Source organism: Pongo abelii, chromosome 11 (genome assembly GCF_028885655.2).
Source record: "Pongo abelii isolate AG06213 chromosome 11, NHGRI_mPonAbe1-v2.0_pri, whole genome shotgun sequence".
Classification (NCBI taxonomy): Eukaryota; Metazoa; Chordata; class Mammalia; order Primates; family Hominidae; genus Pongo; species Pongo abelii.
The window spans coordinates 118,077,286-118,096,013 of NC_071996.2; the positions used below are offsets into that span (position 1 = coordinate 118,077,286).

At 37.9% G+C, this 18,728-nt stretch overlaps 1 pseudogene; it reads left to right on the forward strand.

The window, feature by feature from the left end:
* The first annotated feature begins 1,874 nt into the window (after positions 1 to 1,874).
* LOC100448631 (alpha-endosulfine-like) lies at positions 1,875 to 2,248 on the forward strand (annotated as a pseudogene).
* Positions 2,249 to 18,728: the final 16,480 nt, after the last annotated feature.

Here is an 18,728-nt window from a genome sequence, read left to right on the forward strand (position 1 = left end):
TATTAAAGATATCACTGATTGCATGGCATCTATAAAACATTTCAATTTAGATAGCTTCAAAATGGCTGACTAAAGGTACCCAGCACTCACCTCCTCCACAAAGCAGGACAAAAGAGCAAGTAGATAGCCCCATGTTGAATGGACCTTCTAAGACAGAAGACAGGAATTCAGCAAGGAAATGACAAGAAACCTCTGAATTACCAAAGGATAGAGAATCAAAGCAGTCAGCCTAGTCAGTATTGGCTTGGAGCCAGGAGGAACTCCTCATTGAGGGGAAAAGGTAAGCAAAATATCCCCAGTGAGCCACATTCCCATGCAAACTCCTGCAATCCAGCCAAGGGAGAGCCTCTCAGCCCTCATGGGCCCCAAGACTAGTATAGGGAGCTGCCTGGAGTCCATGCAAGAGCTTGGTTCCAGAGAGGGACTTTGCATTGGGTCCCACGCACTATCGAGACCCAGGCAACTGCAGCACAGCACCATTTTGAGACCCCACCTTCCACTTGACTACATCTTGCTCTACCTGCATCTCCACAACCCTGGAGCCCCACTGACATCCCTCAGAGGGTTCCAGTGTTATGATGCCAACTGGACCCAGCAGTAAAGCACGTTGTCTAGCAATCTAGCCACACGATATCCTAGACCCCAAAGAACAGGAGGTGAAATGCAACAAGGAGGCTGCCACTGGGACAAGGGGAGCTAAAGCATACACCTTCCAGAGCCTGAGAGCTGCATGCCCAGTGCTGCTGCTACCACTGTAAGCAACCTCCCTTCCTCTAGCAGCAAGGCCACTGCTAGGCCATGAATGAGCATGTCATCCAGGTGCCCAGGGATCAATCTGCCCCACTTGTGGCCTTTAGTACCTGCACACACTACTGGGGGTCCTGAGGACAGTCCCACTCCATCACCACTGCTGTCTGTGCATGCTCCTGGGGGCCTGGGGGTAGGCCTGCCCTGCTGCTGCCACCAGTGCACACATGCACTGTCCAGGGACATAAGAAATGAGACCACCCTACCCACACTACCAGTACCCACATGAACCTCCCTAGGGTCTGGTGACCAGCTCACCCAGCCTACCACCACCACTGCTGGCACCTGTGCATGCCACTCAGCAGAGCTCATGTACCACCACCAATGCATGCATGCCATCCAGGAACAGAAGGCCTACCTGGCCCACTACTGCCAGCACCCAAGCAAGCTGCTTGGAGGCCCAAGGACTGGTCTGCCTAGGCCCACCATTGCTGGCACTCACATACACTACTCAGGGGCCCAAAGACCTGCACACCCAGCTCGCTGCTGCCACCACTGACACCCAGGAACTGGCCCTCTTGGCATCCCTGTCTTGTGCAAAACCTCACTATAGCCTCTGCTAACCACTGCAAGCTAAGCCACTGAGGAACTCTCAGATGCTGATTATAGTGGAAAAAATTATACAGACACTATACTACTGCAGCCACTCAGAATCAAAACCAAAACATCCTACCTAACCAATGCTATAAATACATGAAAAAGTCTTTCTCTACAAAAGCCAATCCATAAAATTTGAAGGAGTAACTCATACTAAATGCACAGATATCAACACAAAGACACAATAAATATATAAACACAAGGAAACATGACACCTCCAATGAAAAAACAACACTTCTCCAGTAAAAGATCCCAAAAAAAAGAAAATCTATGAAATTCCTGAAAAATTATTCAAAATAATGATATTAAAGAAACTAAGTGAGATGCAAGAGAACACAGATAAGCAATACAAATAAATCAGAAAAAACAATTTATGGCTATTTTGACTGAGCAACCCTAGTGACAGGAGCCAAAGCAGCAGCATAGGTTGTCCCCATTTCCCTTCCCGTTTCCCTTGTCAGGTAGACTATATGGGCCCTCCTACGCTCCAGAGACTCAGTCCCACCACATCCCAGTAACAAGAAAGAGAGAACCCTTTGGAGAAGACCAGCAAGGAGAAACGAAGATGCAGGATAAAGAAGGTAGTCTCTCTGAGAGAGTTGAGGAGCCAAAGCTAAAGTCCAAATACTCAAGCCTAGGACAAGAGCCTGGAGGCTCCAACTTCCTCATGAAGAGATTACAGAAAGAGAAAAGGTACTTTGTTTCAGGAGACTACAACATGGCCAAAGCCAAGATGAAGAGTAAGCAGCTGCCAAGTGCAGAACCAAAGAAGAACCTGGTGACTGGTGACCACATTCTGCCCCAGAGAAAGTCCTTGGTTATCACCAGCAAGCTTGCAGGGTAACCCAGGCTGCCCTCTCCTCCTACTCCTCACCCCACTGGATGTTGATGTATTATAGGCAGGGATGAAATGGACACCTAGTCAGATCTCAGTTACTAGGCAGAAATGACTATGATTCTCCTAGTGGCTGCTGAGAAGGTAATGTAAGTTGAAGGGGGACTCTGAGTCCATTTCTTTGGTTAAATGGAGACTCCTACGTCCTCCCTATAATCCAGGTAGCGCCCAGAAATAGGAAAGACTAGGATTGGATAATGCTGCAAATGCTTTCTCTTTTGTGAGAAACTGGAGAGATGTGATTTCTCCTTTTGGAGGAGAATATCCCAAAATTCATTAAGCTGAGCCTTGGGAGTAATATGGCAGGTTTAACATCCAAAAGCTAACCTGACATAGTTGGGAAAGGTAGATTAAATAAGACATGTTTTTGTGCTTGTAAGTGTTTTGTCCCTTATGCTGCTATTGCTTCATGTTTCCATTATGGCAGGTTTAGAAAATCCTTACAAAGAAAGACAGACTTGCTTGCCTAAAACTACAATGCCCACTTAGCCCTCTTTACTTAGTATCTCTTGCAGTTTTCCCTGGCTCTCAAATAATGTAAAGATTGATGAACATTACTCACAGAAAATGGGAACTTTTTCTCTCTCTTCCAGCATGTTGCTTTTGAAAGTATTGTGAGATAATGGGAAAAGCACTGGTTTAGGAGTCAAGGCATCTGGGTTCTAGTTCTACTTTGTCTCAGCAGAGCTCATGTATAACCTTTAAGTCATTTAGCCTCTCTGGATTTCCATTTCCTCATCGCTAAAATAGAGTTAAATATATATATATAAAAAATTGATTCTGATTCTAAAGCCCTATAACTTCCAGCAGAAAAATGCTGTATTGCTCATTGTAAAATTAAAAGTGAGGAAGGCCAACAGGTGATGAAGTAATACTGTGGTGCTATGAAATACTGGGGAAGTATTACACAGGGGAACCATCTGAGGGCTACATGAGGAGAGAGAAAGTTGAGGTTTGGGAATTACAGATTCAGGCAAGTAAACCTGAACCTCATATAGGGCATGGTCTTGAGAGTCCAAAAAAAAAAAAAAAAGCAGCAGCAGCAGCTAGCCATGAAAGCTTCTTGCCTCTGACCCAGCCCACTTTTCCAGTCTACATAGGGGCCTTAGCTTCTTAAAAGCTGCTCTGGCAGCAGAACTGTGCACCTGGGAAGACATGCTCAATCATGCATGCATATGTGCTGACCCATGGGTCAGATATAATATGATGCCAGGTGTATTTTGGGGGAAAAGGAAGAAAAGGGATAAACTGAACTAGCCTCTGGGGCTGATTACTACAGCGGAGCTGGATGAGGAGGTACTTAGGAGATGACTTACCTTGGAGGAAGCTGGGGAAAGTGTTTAGGGAGACGAGGAAGACTGAGAAATCTCTGCCTTCCCAGAACTCAGCAACCCAACTCTTGTGTGATGTGGAGAAGCAGCAATGCTGGTGATTCATGAACAGGAGGAGGAAAGGACTTGAAAGGGACCAGCATCTACAATCTAGTTCGCCAGCTTGCACTGAATCTTACTGAATACAACCCGCTAGTCATAACAGAGAAGGCCAGGGTGAGAACTAACTATTCAAGAGAGCAAGATTCTGTAATCCTCGCTTGCCCTCTTACATCACAAATTCCAATATACTAAACACTTGGCCCAGTGAGAATGTCTGATGAACTTGCTGATGTGCATGTAGGGGGATAAGGTGTGTATGTACTTCTCTTCTGACTGGCCATTCAATTGTCAGGCTGTCATTCAGATTGGACAGGAGAAAGTTGGTGAGGAAGGAATGAAGAGAGCAGATCTCTGGAGTCCCTGGCTCCTAAACTCCTTGGCTGTCACTTGTATATAATTTTTGTTTCTGGCTCCATTTCCTCATGCTATCACCCTTAATCTAAAGTCCATATGGGAAGGGGAAAATGCTGAGCATCACTGTATAGTTTCTTCAATGGTCCTAGCAATGTTGCATGTAGATATGTCATATTATTACATATATAAACTTTAAAAAGTCATGATCTAGATGAGAAATTCAACAAAAGTTATAAAAAAGCTAAACAGAAATCCTGTAACTGAATAATTTAATCAATGAAATTTTTTAAATGCACCTGAGAGCTCAACAACAGACGAAGTCAAGCGGAAGAATTTTTGATGTTGAAAACAGGTTTATAGAAACAAACCAGACAAAGACAAAGAATTTTTAAAAAAGAAGAAGAAAGCCTATATAAGATATGGGACACTGTAAAGTGATTAAATATTCAAATTTGGGGTGTTTTGGAAGGAAACAAGATGAGAAAAAGTACAGAGAACCTAAGTAATTAAATAATATCTGAAGATGGCTGGATGTGGTGGCTCATGCCTGTAATCCCAGCACTTTGGGAGGCCAAGGCGGGCGGATCATGAGGTCAGGAGATCGAGACCATCCTGGCTGACACAGTGAAACCCCACCTCTACTAAAAATACAAAAAATTAGCCTGGCGTGGTGGCGGGCACCTGTAGTCCCAGCTACTCAGGAGGCTGAGGCAGGAAAATGGTGTGAACCTGGGAGGTGGAGCTTGCAGTGAGCGGAGATTGCGCCACTGCACTCCAGCCCAGGGGACAGAGCGAGACTCCATCTAAAAAAAAAAGATAAAAATAAAATAATAATAATAATATCTGAAGATATCTGCAATAGATATAGACATCTGGATATAGGAATCTCAAAAATTCTTACATAGACTCAACTCAAAAATCTCTTACTAAGGCACATTATCATCAAACTGTCAAAAAAAGATAAAGATTTCTAAAAACAAGAGAAAAGTGTCAAGTCTCATGTAAAAGAATCCTTATCAGACTAACAGCAGATTTCTCAACAGAAAACTTACATAAATCCAGTAGAAACTGGAATGATATATTCAAAATGCAGAAAAAAAAAACCTGTCAGCCAAGAATACTACAGGCAACAAATCTATCCTTCAAAACTGAAGAAGAAATAAAGTCTTTCCCAGACAAGCAAAAACTGAGGGAATTCATCACCATTAGATCAGTGCTAAAAGAAATGCTTAAGAGAGCCTGTCTTAGTCCATTTGTGCAGTTATAAAGAAATACTTGAGGCTGGATAATTTATAAAGAAAAGAGGTTTATTTGGCTCTTGGTTCAGCAAGCTGTTCAAGAAACATGACACTGGCATTTGCATCAGGTAAGTGACTCAGGCTGCTTCCTCCAATGGCAGGAAACAACAACAACAACCGAAAACTGGCATGTGCAGAGATCACATGGTGAGAGAGAAAGAGTGAGAGCAAGTAGATTCCAGGCTCTTTTTAACAACCAGCTCTCATAGGAACTGGTAGAATGAGAACTCACTCATTACAATGAGGATGGTACCAAGCCATTAAGGAGGGATCTACCCACATGACCCAAACACCTTCAGGCCCCACTTTCAACTTTGAAGATCAACTTTCAACATGAGATTTGGGGAACAAACATCCAAACTATAGCAGAGTCATACACCTGGATGCAAAAAAACAATATCTACTATCTTGAAAACACACAAAAGTATAAAATTCACTGGTAGAATAGATACACAAATGAGAAAGAGAAGGGTCTGAAATGTTACCACTGTGGAAAACCACCAAACTGTAAAAGTAAACAGTAAAAGAAGAAGAAACAAAGGATATTAAAAAAAATCAAAAAAATTCAACAAAATAACAGGAGTAAGTCCTCACATATCAATAACAACTTTCAATGTAAATGGTTTAAACTCCCCAACTAAAAGATATAGATTGGCTGCATGGATTAAAAACAAAAACAAGACACAACTATATGCTGCCTACAAGAAACTCACTTCACCTCTTAAGACGTCAACTAAAAGTAAAGGGATGGAAAAAGATATTACACACAAATGGAAACCAAAATTGTGTAGAAGTAGCTATACTTATATCAGACAAAATAGACTTTAAGTCAAAAAACATAAAAAGAGACAAAAAAGTCATTATATAGTGACAAAGGGATCAATTTAGCAACAGGATATTATAAATGTAAATATATATGCACCCAACACTGAAGTACCCAGATATATAAAGCAAATATTATTAGAGTTAGAGAGATAAAGTGTAACATAATAATAGTTGAGGACTTCAACATCCCACTTTTGCATTGAACAGATCATCTAGACAGAAAATAAACCAAAAAAACCCATCAAATTTAATCTGCACTATAGACCAAATGGACCTAATAGACATTTATAGGACATTTCATCCAAAGCTGCAAAATACACATTCTTCTTATCAGCACATGGAACATTCTCCAGGATAAGCTACATGATAGCCCACAAAACAAGTCTCGACAAATTTTTAAAAATCTAAATCATATTAAGTATCTTCTCAGATCTCAATGGAATAAAACTAGAAATCAGTAACAAGAAAACTTTGGAAATGATACAAATACATGGAATTTAAACAAAAAGCTCCTGAATGACCCCTAGGTCAATGAGGAAATTAAGGAAACAGTGACAATGGAAACACAACATATCAAAATTAATAGGATACAGCAAAAGCAGTGCTAAGAGAGTTTATAGCAATAAACACCTACATCAAATAAGTAGAAAAATTTCAAATAAACAATCTAACAATATGCCTCAAAGAGCTAAGAAAGTAAGAACAAACCAAACCCTGAGTTAGTTGTGGGAAAGAAATAATGAAGATTAAAACAGAAATAAGAAAAATAGAGTATAAAAAAGATACAAAGGATCAGTGAAACAAAAAGTTAGTTTTTGAAAAAGATAAAATTGACAAACTGCTAGCTAGACTAATCAAGAAAAGAAGATCCAAATAAATAAATTCAGAAATGAAGAAGGAGATATTACAACTTATAACACAAAAATACAAAGTATCATTAGAGATTATTATGAACAACTATCTGCTAATGAATTGGAGAATCTAAAAAAATGAATAAATTCCTAGAGACATACAATATACCAAGATGAAACCAGGAAGAAAGAAAATCTGAACAGACCAATAAGGGGTAATGAGATTGAATCAGTAGTAAAGTCTATCATCAAAGAAAAGCTCAGGACAGGATGGTTTTACTACTGAATTCTACGAAACCTATAAAGAAGACCTACCACCAATTCTTCTCAAACTATTTTTTTTTTAAATTAAGGAGGAGGAAATCCTAATGTATTTTATGAGGTCAGCATTACTCTGATACCAAAACCAGATAAGAGCACAACAAAAAAAGAAAACTACAGGCTAATATCCCTGATAAACATAGATGCAAAAATCCTCAACAAAATACTACTAAAGCAAACTAAATCCAACAATACAATATATCAGAAAGATAATACACCATGTTCAAGCGCAATTTATCCCAAGGACACAAGGATGGTTCAACATACACAAATCAATAAATGTGGTACATCATATCAACAGAATGAAGGAGAAAAATCATATGATCCCCTCAATAGATGCAGAAAAAGCATTTGGTAAAATTCAACATCCCCTTATGATAAAAACACTCAACAAATTAGGCATAGAAGAAACATACCTCAACATAATAAAGGCCATATATGAAAAACTCATAGTTAACATTATACTGAATGGGGACAAATTGAAAAGCTAAGAACTGGAATGAGACACTTTCACAACACTTATTCAAAATACCACTGGAAGTCTTAGCCAGAAAAATCAGGCAAGAAAAAGAAATAGACATCAAGACAAACAAATCAAAAAAGCGACATCAAAATTGGAAAATAGGAAAAGTAACTGTTCCTCATTGCAGACATGATTTTATATATTAAAAAAACTAAAGACTCCACCAGAAAACTTTTAGAACTGATAAATGAATTCAGTAAAGTGTAGGATACAAAATCAACATACAAAAATCAGTAGCATCCCTATACACCAATAACAAACTAGCATAGAAAGAAATCAAGAAAGCAATCCCAATGATAATAACTACAAAAAAAAACCCCACAAAATACCTAGGAATAAATTTTACTAAGGATTTGAAAGACCTGTACAATGAAAACTATAAATCATTGATGAAAGAAATTGAAGAGAACACAAAGGAATGATACCCTATGCTTCTGGATTAGAATAATTAATATTATTGAAATGACAGTACTACCCAAAGCAATCTGCAGATTCAGTGCAAACCCTATCAAAATACCAATCGCATTCTTCAAAAAAATAGAAAAAAAATGCTAAAATTTGTATGCAACCATAAAGAACCATAACAGGCCAAAGAAATACTGAGCAAAAATTAAAAAGCTGGAGGCATCACACTATCTGACTTCAAAATATATCACAAAACTATAGTAATCAAAGTAGCATGGTATTGATATAAAAACAGACATACAGATCAATGGAATGGAATAGAGAAACTAGAAATAAATCAACATATTTACAGCCAACTGATTTTCAACAAAGGCACCAAGAACATATAATGTGGAAAAGATCTCCTCTTCAGAAAATGGTGATGAGAAAACTGGGTATCAATTTGCAGAACAACAAAACTAGACCCCTATCTCCCACCATATCAAAAAGGATTAAAGCCTTAAGAGTAAGATCTGAAACTGTAAAATTTGTAAAAGAAAACACTCCAGGACATTTGTCTCATCAAAGATTTTATGGCTAGGACTTCAAAAGCACAGGCAACAAAAACAGAAATAGACAAATGAGACTATATTAAACTAAAAAGCTTCTGCACAGCAAAGGAAGCAATCAAGAAAGTGAACCTGTAGAATGGGAGAAAAAATTTGCAAACTATTCATCTCACAAGGAGCTAGTATCCAGAATATACCAGGAACTCAAACAACTCAACAGCAAAAACTCAACTAATCCCATTAGAAACTAGGCAAAGGATCTAAATAGACATTTTCCAAAAGAGGCATAGTAATGGCCAATAGATAGGTGGAAAAATGCTCAACATCACTTACCAGGGAAATACAAATCAAAACCACAGTGAGATATCATCTCACCCCAGTTACAATAGCTATTATCAAAAAGACAAAAAATAAATGCTGGTGAAGATGCAGAGAAAAAGGAACTCTTATATACTCTTGGTGGGGATGTAAATTATTATTGCCATTATGGAAAACAATATGGAGTTTTCTCTATAAACTAAAAATGGTATTACCATATGATCTAGCAATCCCACTTCTGTGTATTTATCCAAACGAAAGGAAATCAGGATATCAAAGGATACCTGAACCTCCATGTATATTGCAGCACTATTCATATAATAGCCAAGATATGGAATCAACCAAAGTGTACATCAATGGATGAATGGATAAAGAACATGTGGTATGTATACAAAATGGAATACTATTCAGCCACAAACAAGAACGAAATACTGTCATTTTCAGTAGCACAGATGAAACTGGAGGTCATTATGTTAAGTGAAATAATCCAGGCACAGAGAGACAAATATCACATGCTCTTACATGTGAGAGCTAAAAACGTGAAACTCACAGATGTAGAGAATAGAATGATGATTAGCAGAGGCTGGGAAGTGGGGTGGGGTGTAAAGAGAGGTTGGTTAACGGGTACAAACATATGATTAAATAGAAGAAATAAATCCTAGTGTTTGATAGCATGGTAGGGTGATATATGGTTAACAATAATGTATTGTATATTTCAAAATAGCTAGAAAATAAGATTTTAAATGTTTCTAACACAAAGAAATGATGAATATTTGAGGACTGAATATCCCAAATACTCTGATTTAATCATGCATTGTGTGCATTTATCAAAATGTCACATGAACCCCATAAATATGTATATTTATTATGTATCTATTAAAAAGTGTTAAAATATTTTAAAATTTAGATAGGTTGTAAATATTCTGACAGTAATATTATAATTGTTGCAAGTCTACTTCTCAGAACTAAGGAGTTTCTGAAGATGCTACTCACCTCTAAGATGTCAGATTTATTTTATGTCAAAAATTCTTCCTGTTTCTCATGACAGCCAAAAACTGTTTGCCTTGGTCAAGTACATCCATCAGCTTTTTTGTCCTTAGGTAGACAAGCTCTCAATAATGGATAGCTCGGTGTCAAAAATGTCCTAAATTATAATCCTGCATATCCATGGAGGACCTAATAATTTATACAGGCATTATCTTATTTGATGCTCAAAGTAACCCCAAACGATGGTTAAAGATTATTAGTTTTGTAATATAAGTCAAGAAAATGAGACTCTAAAACGCCTTGTTCAAGTTGACAGTAAATGACCTAGTGGGGACTCAATCCAGAACTTCCAAAACCTGCAGCTAATGCACTTGCTGCTATATCACTCTGCTTCCGATCACACAATATACTTTAACTTGAGGGATTGATAGCAGAACCTACAACTGCTGTCTTTAAAAGGAAAGTATAAATTTATTTTACGGTATATTAGAAATTACAGAATATTGTAAAGGACAGAGATATAAAGTGTGGTTATTGTCAAAAAGAGCCTTTGCAAAAGAGTGTCTCAGAAGAACATTTATTTCCTTCCCATGTGTCTTCTGATTCATGTCTGCTTAGTTTACTCAGAAAAATAAATATTTTACTACCGTCTGCCCTGCAGAACCAATATTACTACAGAAGAGCAAAATACATGCTATTCTGCTTCATGAATCAAAAATATCGCTGACTAAATTCTGACTGCAGTCACCATTGTTGGCAATGAAATACAAGGCAAGAGGAACCCTTTTTTTTTAATGTTTCCAATGCTATGTTCTTAATGTAAAGAATACACACAAATATTTGGCAAAATGTTACATTTGAACCCTGTTTCAGAAATACCTGAATTTATCCTGATAAGAGAGAAAAATGCTTGACATCTTAAGTCATGAATGTGGGAGTGCACTCTGATACGAGTGGCAGTCACAGATCTCATTATTAGGAGATAGAGATTTAGTTTAAAAATCCTTGATTTTTATGTGACAGTAATATGCAGCAAGTCTCCAAGAAATTGAGAAACATTGTACTGGTCCAATCATGCCTAACAGCGATTTGAAATTAGGTAAAGTAGAATTCTTCAGCCACAGAAAGTACATCTACATAAATATCAGGAGCCTCTGCATGATTGCATCAGCTCTTATCTTTGTAATGGCAAAGACCCAGCAGCTGAAGCCAGCAAAGTCAATCAACGCCACAGTGAAACTGGCTCAACGGTTAACTGCAGGACACAAATGCCTATCTTCCTCCAAGGGCAATAATGACTCTTAAACCTGCAACATTAAAGGCTTAGTTAGGAACTATTGGTACAATTCAGACAAGATCAGGCACATTCAGGGTGGTACAGATGTAGACAACTTTTGGTACAATTGAAAGGCAACCCAGCATTTAAATAGTTCTCCAAATTTTTGAATGTTCTTTTGCACCAGATAGAAATTTTTGCCTCCTTTCTGCATTCTTTTGTCACTAGTACATTTAACTTAATAAGCCAGAATCTTCTCTGAAATGTCCTATCTTGTGAAATGGCAAAAATGAACTTTATCAGACCAGAGGCACAGAAGAGAAAAAAAAAAAAAAAAAACCTCACAAAGAACCCATTGAATCCAGGGCACTCTCCTCTCTTAAATTCGGGCATATTAAAATCACATTACCTTCATATTTTAAAGCAGATGGGGGAAAATCATAGTTATATTTTTCATCCAGTCCATTCACCTGAACATTATAAGATATCTACTCTTAGCAGTGAACCTGGATGCTATTCTTCATGGCTATATTTCTGTTTCATTTGTCTTCCATCAGAACTCTTGAAGATTCTTTTTTTTAAATCCATTAATTTTACAATTACACAGTTATTAAAAACTCCATTTATATATTGTTTATCATCTTACTTATTAAATATTGACAACTGTATTTTTCAAATGAAACTCACTATCATTAAAAAATTACCTTGTTCTTAGAGTTGCCATTTTCTTGTTTATCTCAACCTTAGAAATGTGCTTGGAATAACTGTATCTGCATATGTCCTCACATGAATTCAACTTTGTCAAACAAAATGATACCAAAATGCTATCTATCTAAACGTACTCCGATCACGCATTCAAGGTTAAATTAACCTTTGATTATATACTTGGTCTGAACAATGGAGTCTGAGCATTGAAAGTCTTTATTTTCCACTGCAGATCAATAAAGCTAATGAAATCAACCATTTGCAGGTCAAATGCCAAGTAATTCACCAGATCAACTCAGGGTTAAGGAGACCTGTGAAGTGAAAGGGTCACTCCAGTGTGCAGCCGGCTGATGACAAATGGGCCCCCTATGATGGCTCCCACACTACAAGCCAACTATGTCAGCCCATCACCATATACTAACTCTTGTCTTTTAGAGAGGAAATGATGCGATCAGCCATTTTCTATTAAGTGAGTGTTCTATAGTTTTGGTTTGCTTTTCCCCTGGGAGTGGAAAAGCACTGTTGAGGTTGAGAAAAACAAAAAATACAAAATATTGTCTGGACTTACCCTCAAAGGGTAAGGGGGCAGGTAATTAGTCCCTGCAGAGTCCAAGCCCAATACAGAGGCTTTGTTATTACTCTGTCTAACCAAGTAAGGTAACTTCTTAAGACCTGAATGTGACCTTCTTTTATATATTTGCACGCCATTCTTTTGAAAGGGCCTAGCTCATATTTTCCTGTCTTAAACATATTTTAATGTATGTAGCAGGAACGTCTCATTCTCCCTCCAGCCTTTATTAGCTGCTTAGGATTGCTACTGGTGGTAGGCCCTTCTCTTTTCCCCCATTTTGTGTTTGTTCTTTCTGCTCCTTCTTTGGTATATAATACACACATATAATCACCATGTAAACACACACACACACACACACACACACCTTCTTTCTCACTAATAGTTACATTTCTTGTCGTTAGAGTCAACACTTTGTTGTTAGTGATCATGTGCCTTTCTAGCCAATAAGATATAGAAAGTAGTTTTCGGGTGTGGCTGACAGAACTAGTGGGCTCTTTTGTCTGCCTCTCAGTCTCAAATGACGTGATGGTCAGAGTTTTAGTGGACACCATGTAACAATGATACAAGGCAGAAAATGGGAGCCACTGCCCTAGCCTCTAGACTTCATGTTACAGAAGAGAAAAACAATCCCCTACCTGCTTTAGGCTGCTGACTTTCAGATCCATGCGACTGATCTGAGATAGACCAAGTATTTATTGCCTTCCTTATGCAAAGCACTTTATAGGTTCCCATTTCATCTTCATAGCCCTTCAAAATACCACTTTCCCCATTTTACAGACGAGGAGACTGAGTATCAGGTGTGAAGCTGCTTGTCACAATCATGCAAGTTAATTTTTCTAACAAAGTTAGCCCAGTATTAAACACTATGTTGTGTGGCCTCTGACACTGCCTTTCATAGTTAGTTCTCGTTAGATGTTGCTTCAGGGAGATCAGGGGCTGATTCTTTGTGCCAGTCTCTTTCCTAACCACACCTACGTTCAAAATTGTTACGGAAGGATAAAGTGGTAGTCAATAGTTTGGGCTCTTGAGTCAGACAATCTGGGCTCAACTCTCAGCAAGACAAGGACTACATGCATAAGCCTGAGAGCTTAGTTACTTAAACTCTCATCTTTAAAATGGGACAAAAACACTACTGAGAAAATTAAGGCTGTTGTGAGAATTATTTAATACATATAAAAGAATGAAAACAGTGTCTATTCATACTAGGCAGGCAACAAGAAAGCATTCGTTGCTATCTATGATTACTATACAGTACTAGGTTTAAGGAGTTTATACAAATTAGAGCACAGTTGCCTTACTAATAAAAGCCAAAGGGCCGTTGACTTTCAACAGTAACTGGAAATAAAAATTTTCCTAACTTTTTGATAGTGACAGTGAGTGAATGCTGAAGTAAAAGCCAAATTCTGGGGGCAAGGAGGGGAGAAGAGAGAAAGAAAGAAAGCTAATAATGTAAAGGGCAAATGGTAAATAAAAAGTCGTGTTGCACTCATTGAAGTGGATGAACTTCTGATGGCTTATAAAATAGGCAATTCCAAGAATTCTGCAGAATATTTTTTTTTTCCTGTGAGACGACAAAGCTAGAAAATAACCAGAGAGCATCTAAGCTCAGAGATTTTAAGACTGAATGCCATTGAAGGGTCAGTAAGGGGTAAAAATACATAGCAAGGCAGGAGAATGGTGGTATGGGGTGAATGGAAGTCCAGCACCAGCAGAAAAATAATAATGGTAAGCCAAAGACAATGCGATGAGCCTTCTGTTCAAGATGCTAAGACAGGGATGAAGGCAGAAACCCTTCTATGAGGGAAGATCCTATTAAAAGCAAGAAGAAAACACCCAAATTTAAGATGGAGAAAAAAGGAAAATCTAATAATCAAGGGAGAAAAAAAACTTTGAGCTCCAATTCTGTAGCCTTTTAGCTTACATGTGATATAATATTTAAAATAAGAAGACAACTGAAGCAGGCTGTTATCTTTAGTAGTCCTGATGACCACCTACAAATGCAAAAGATTTATAAAGAAACAAAATTTTGGAAAAGCTTCAAAACAAGAGGAGGAAATGGCTCAGGATCAATATTTTATTTCACTGTTTCCTGACACTAAGCACATGCTGAAGATTTTAGTAGGCATGATCCCATTGAGGACAGCAAACTCTTAAATTCCTTTTTTTGTTACATGAATTCTTTTCCTTCAAATATTATAATATTTAAAATATTCCCAGAGGTAACCACCTGAGTATAATATTTCTACAGATTATTTACTACTCAAAGAAGGAGAAATGGTTTATTGACCCTAATTCCCACAGTGTACAGAAATAATGAAAATTGAATAGCTGTATTTTCTTACAGATGAAAAACCCACAAAACCACAAGCTTATCTTTCAGCGAAGCAAAATAGCTTACCTTTCAATTCTTAAGAAATTATAGAAAAACATAAAAAGACATAAAGCAATTATTATATATACTTCCATTTGTTCGTTCGTTCTTCCTCTTTCAACTATGGTCATAGGAAATAGGTTGGATTTCTACTTGATATCCGCTCCCCCCAAATGTCTAATTGATAATCATCAATTGATAGCCTTATATTTTTGTATCATAATTAACATGCCTTTTAAGAGTATATTCTTCTTATGCCTTTTAAAAAATCCCCATCACCCCCTCTACACCTACATGGCTTACATTTGCATTTTAGCAGATCTCCTATGAATATTGCCTTTACTTTTGGGTTATGATAACAAGATTTTTATACATCTCTATAGCATTACCAAAAGGAGAATGTCTGGCCAGGAAACATTACAAAGACTTGCTGCTAAAAAGATTAACTATCAATGTACAGTTTTTTTAGTAAAGAATACTATGGATAAATCAGTAGCCATTTGGGCAGGGGATAACTAGTCATTTACAGTGATCATTCAAGAGCCTACGTCTCATTTGGAAAGGAAAATGCTTACTAAGTTTTGTCTGCAAGTTGTCCCAAGCCTCAAATGACCAAGTTGCCTTATTTTACCAAATATTCCTTTCAAAGGGCCAGGTTACACCATTTTAAAGAAGTCTATGCCAATTATTTCCAAATGGCAAATGTAATCCAATGCACCATTTTAGATAGATAGATAGATAGATAGATAGATAGATAGATAGATACAAAGAATGAGTTCTGGTTTTCAGAAGAATGGGTATGGATGCTAAAGGTGTTATTCCCATTGACTGTGCCTTTCTCTGCCTGAAAACCACAGTAAAATAACATGATGAACAACCTGATGTAACTCTCAATACAACATATGATGAGTGAAAATGACTTAGGTGGAGGTACAGTCAAACCCAAGTGCCAGCATTGGGAACATAGACAATAAGGAAGAAGCTGATTCACCCCTCAAAACCCCACTAAGAGAAAACAACTGCCACCTTATAATTGCCAAGCCAAACAGTCAGGTGTGATGGCCAAATGAAAACCTTTTCCAGACAAAATATTTATTGATTGTATTCTTTCTTCCAAACCAACTGATATACTCCATCAAAATATAAATGTAAAGCAGAAAACAGTGAATCCAATAGAGAAGAAAAGCAACAGGGTTCCCAGCAATTGGGAAAGAAGGGGAGTCCCAGGATGAAGGTGAGGTGGCAGGTCTCACTGGCAGCCAGTCCAGATGGGAGTGGGAAGGCGTGGGGGTGCCAGGGGAAGTATTTCCAGGAAAAAAAAATGAAACTATTCATCTACTGCCTGAATAGGTTTGTCTTGGAGAAAAAAAATGTATTGTAAGACTGTGAGACTTTTTAGAAATATCAAAGCCATGGAAGATTTAGATATGAGTTCAAAAATTTAGACAAATTTTAAAAACTAATAAAAATGAAGAAAAACAAAGTTTACAAAAATGCAATTTTTGCAAACGACTTGGAAGAGCAATGAATATTTCCATAGTCATTGTGGTGAAAACCCCGGAAACAGATTTAAATTACCCACTAGGAAGATGGGGAGAGGGAGACAGAAGGAATCTGAGTGCCAATATCATCATCTACTCCAACAGGGAATCAATGGATGCTTAAAATGAATCAGTCAAGAAAATGCAGTACAGACATACTTACTAAGTAGAAGGTAAAATACCGAAACTGTTACAGGAGTACTAAGTGTTTCTGGGCAGAAGTTGAGAGAGGTACAGAAGGCATGCATTTTAGTCTAAATCTTTTAGCAATATTTGAATTTTTAAACTACATGCACAAATTGCTACAAAATAAAAAGATTTTAAATGCCAATAATCCATTTTAAAAACCTCTCTGACATAAACAACCACCCTCCCATTTTTTTCTTTGCGAGAGAGTCTCCCTCTATCACCCAGGCTGGAGTGTAGTGGTGTGATCTTGGCTCCCTGCAACCTCCGCCTCCCAGGTTCAAGGGATTCTCCTGCCTCAGCCTCCTGAGTAGCTGGGACTACAGGCACGCATCACCATGTCTGGCTAATTTTTTGTATTTTTAGTAGAGATGGGATTTCATCGTGTTAGCCAGGATGGTCCTGATCTCCCGACCTCAAGACCTCAAGATCTGCCCGCCTCAACCTCCCAAAGTGCTGGGATTACAGGTGTGAGCCACTGCCCAGCCAAAAAAAAAAAAAAAAAAACCCTTTCTAATGACTACATCTGACTTCATAGAAAACCAGCATGAATATTAAAAAGACGCATTTTTTTTAGAAAGGTAGATGAAATAAATCTGGATAGATTTAACTACTGTTTAAATTATCTTCAGATTAAATTTGCTAACTTAGCAAATTAAATACGGATGGCAAAAAACTCATTTCCCATTCATGGTTTCAGCAAACTGCATTTCCTATTTCTGACTTGAATTCCTAATTAAAAAAAAAAACCGGCTAATAAAATATTGATAAAATGCCATTCTCTTCTGCAAAAGACTAGAAGTACCACTCAAGAGGAATCAAACAATGTTTAGTACATAAGGTGAATATTAACTCCGATCCTAAGATAAATCCTAGATACCTTGCCAAAAAATACCTGATTATATCCAGAGCAAACACTGATTTGGTTCTTTTAACAAGGGAGTCATGTGTAGCAAGGTAGACTTTGTTGAAACACAGCAATACCCACTAGCAAGCAGGTCTCCAACATGATGTTTCTCTTGGACAGGAAAAATAGGGGCCTGCCTTGCCAAAAACAATACCTGTGCAATCATCTGTTTATTCGTTTGGCTCTTCTACTACAGTGTAGTAAGCCCATTGAGGACTGGGGCTATATCTTATTCACCTTTGTTCCTCCAGGTGAGCAACACAGTCTGATACCCAGTAGGTCCTCATAGTCAATGAATCAACATAGTACAAATTACTGGGTTAATTAGTATCAGATTCTTTCTCACCCTCTTAAAATGTAAGGCCAGATCTTTAGGAAGGAAAAGGATAAAATGCGTATGTATCACTGCAAGTGAATCTTTGCATAGCAGTTTACGTAAGAGGATACTTACTGAAAAAGTAAAATGCCTAATCTTTGTGCTTTCTGTTACATATCTGCAAAAGAAAGGTCAATAGAAAAATAATACCTCGGCCAGGCCCAGTGGCTCACACCTGTAACCCCAACACTTTGGGAGGCTGAGATGGAAGGATTGCTTGAGGCCAAGAGTTTGAGACTAGTCTGAGCAACACATCAGATTCCATCTCTACAAAAAATACAAAAATTAGCTGGGCATGGTGGCATGCACCTGTAGTCCCAGGTACTTGGGAAGCTGAGGCAGGAGGATTACTTGAGACTAGGAGTTCGAGGCTGTGGTGGGCTGTGATCGTGCCACTGCACTCTAGCCTGGGTGATAGCAAGACCCTGTCTAAAAACAAACAAACAAACAAACAAAAACTCAACAGACTTCATTTATTTTTCAGAATGTACTAATTTTATTTTAATATACATGCGGTGTTAATCCTTAGTTCTACAGCCCAGAAAATTAATTTGAATTTACCACCAGCTGCCAAACTTTCAGCACTGATAGAAAAAAGGAAAGAATTTTTACAAAGAGGATGGTAATGACTTT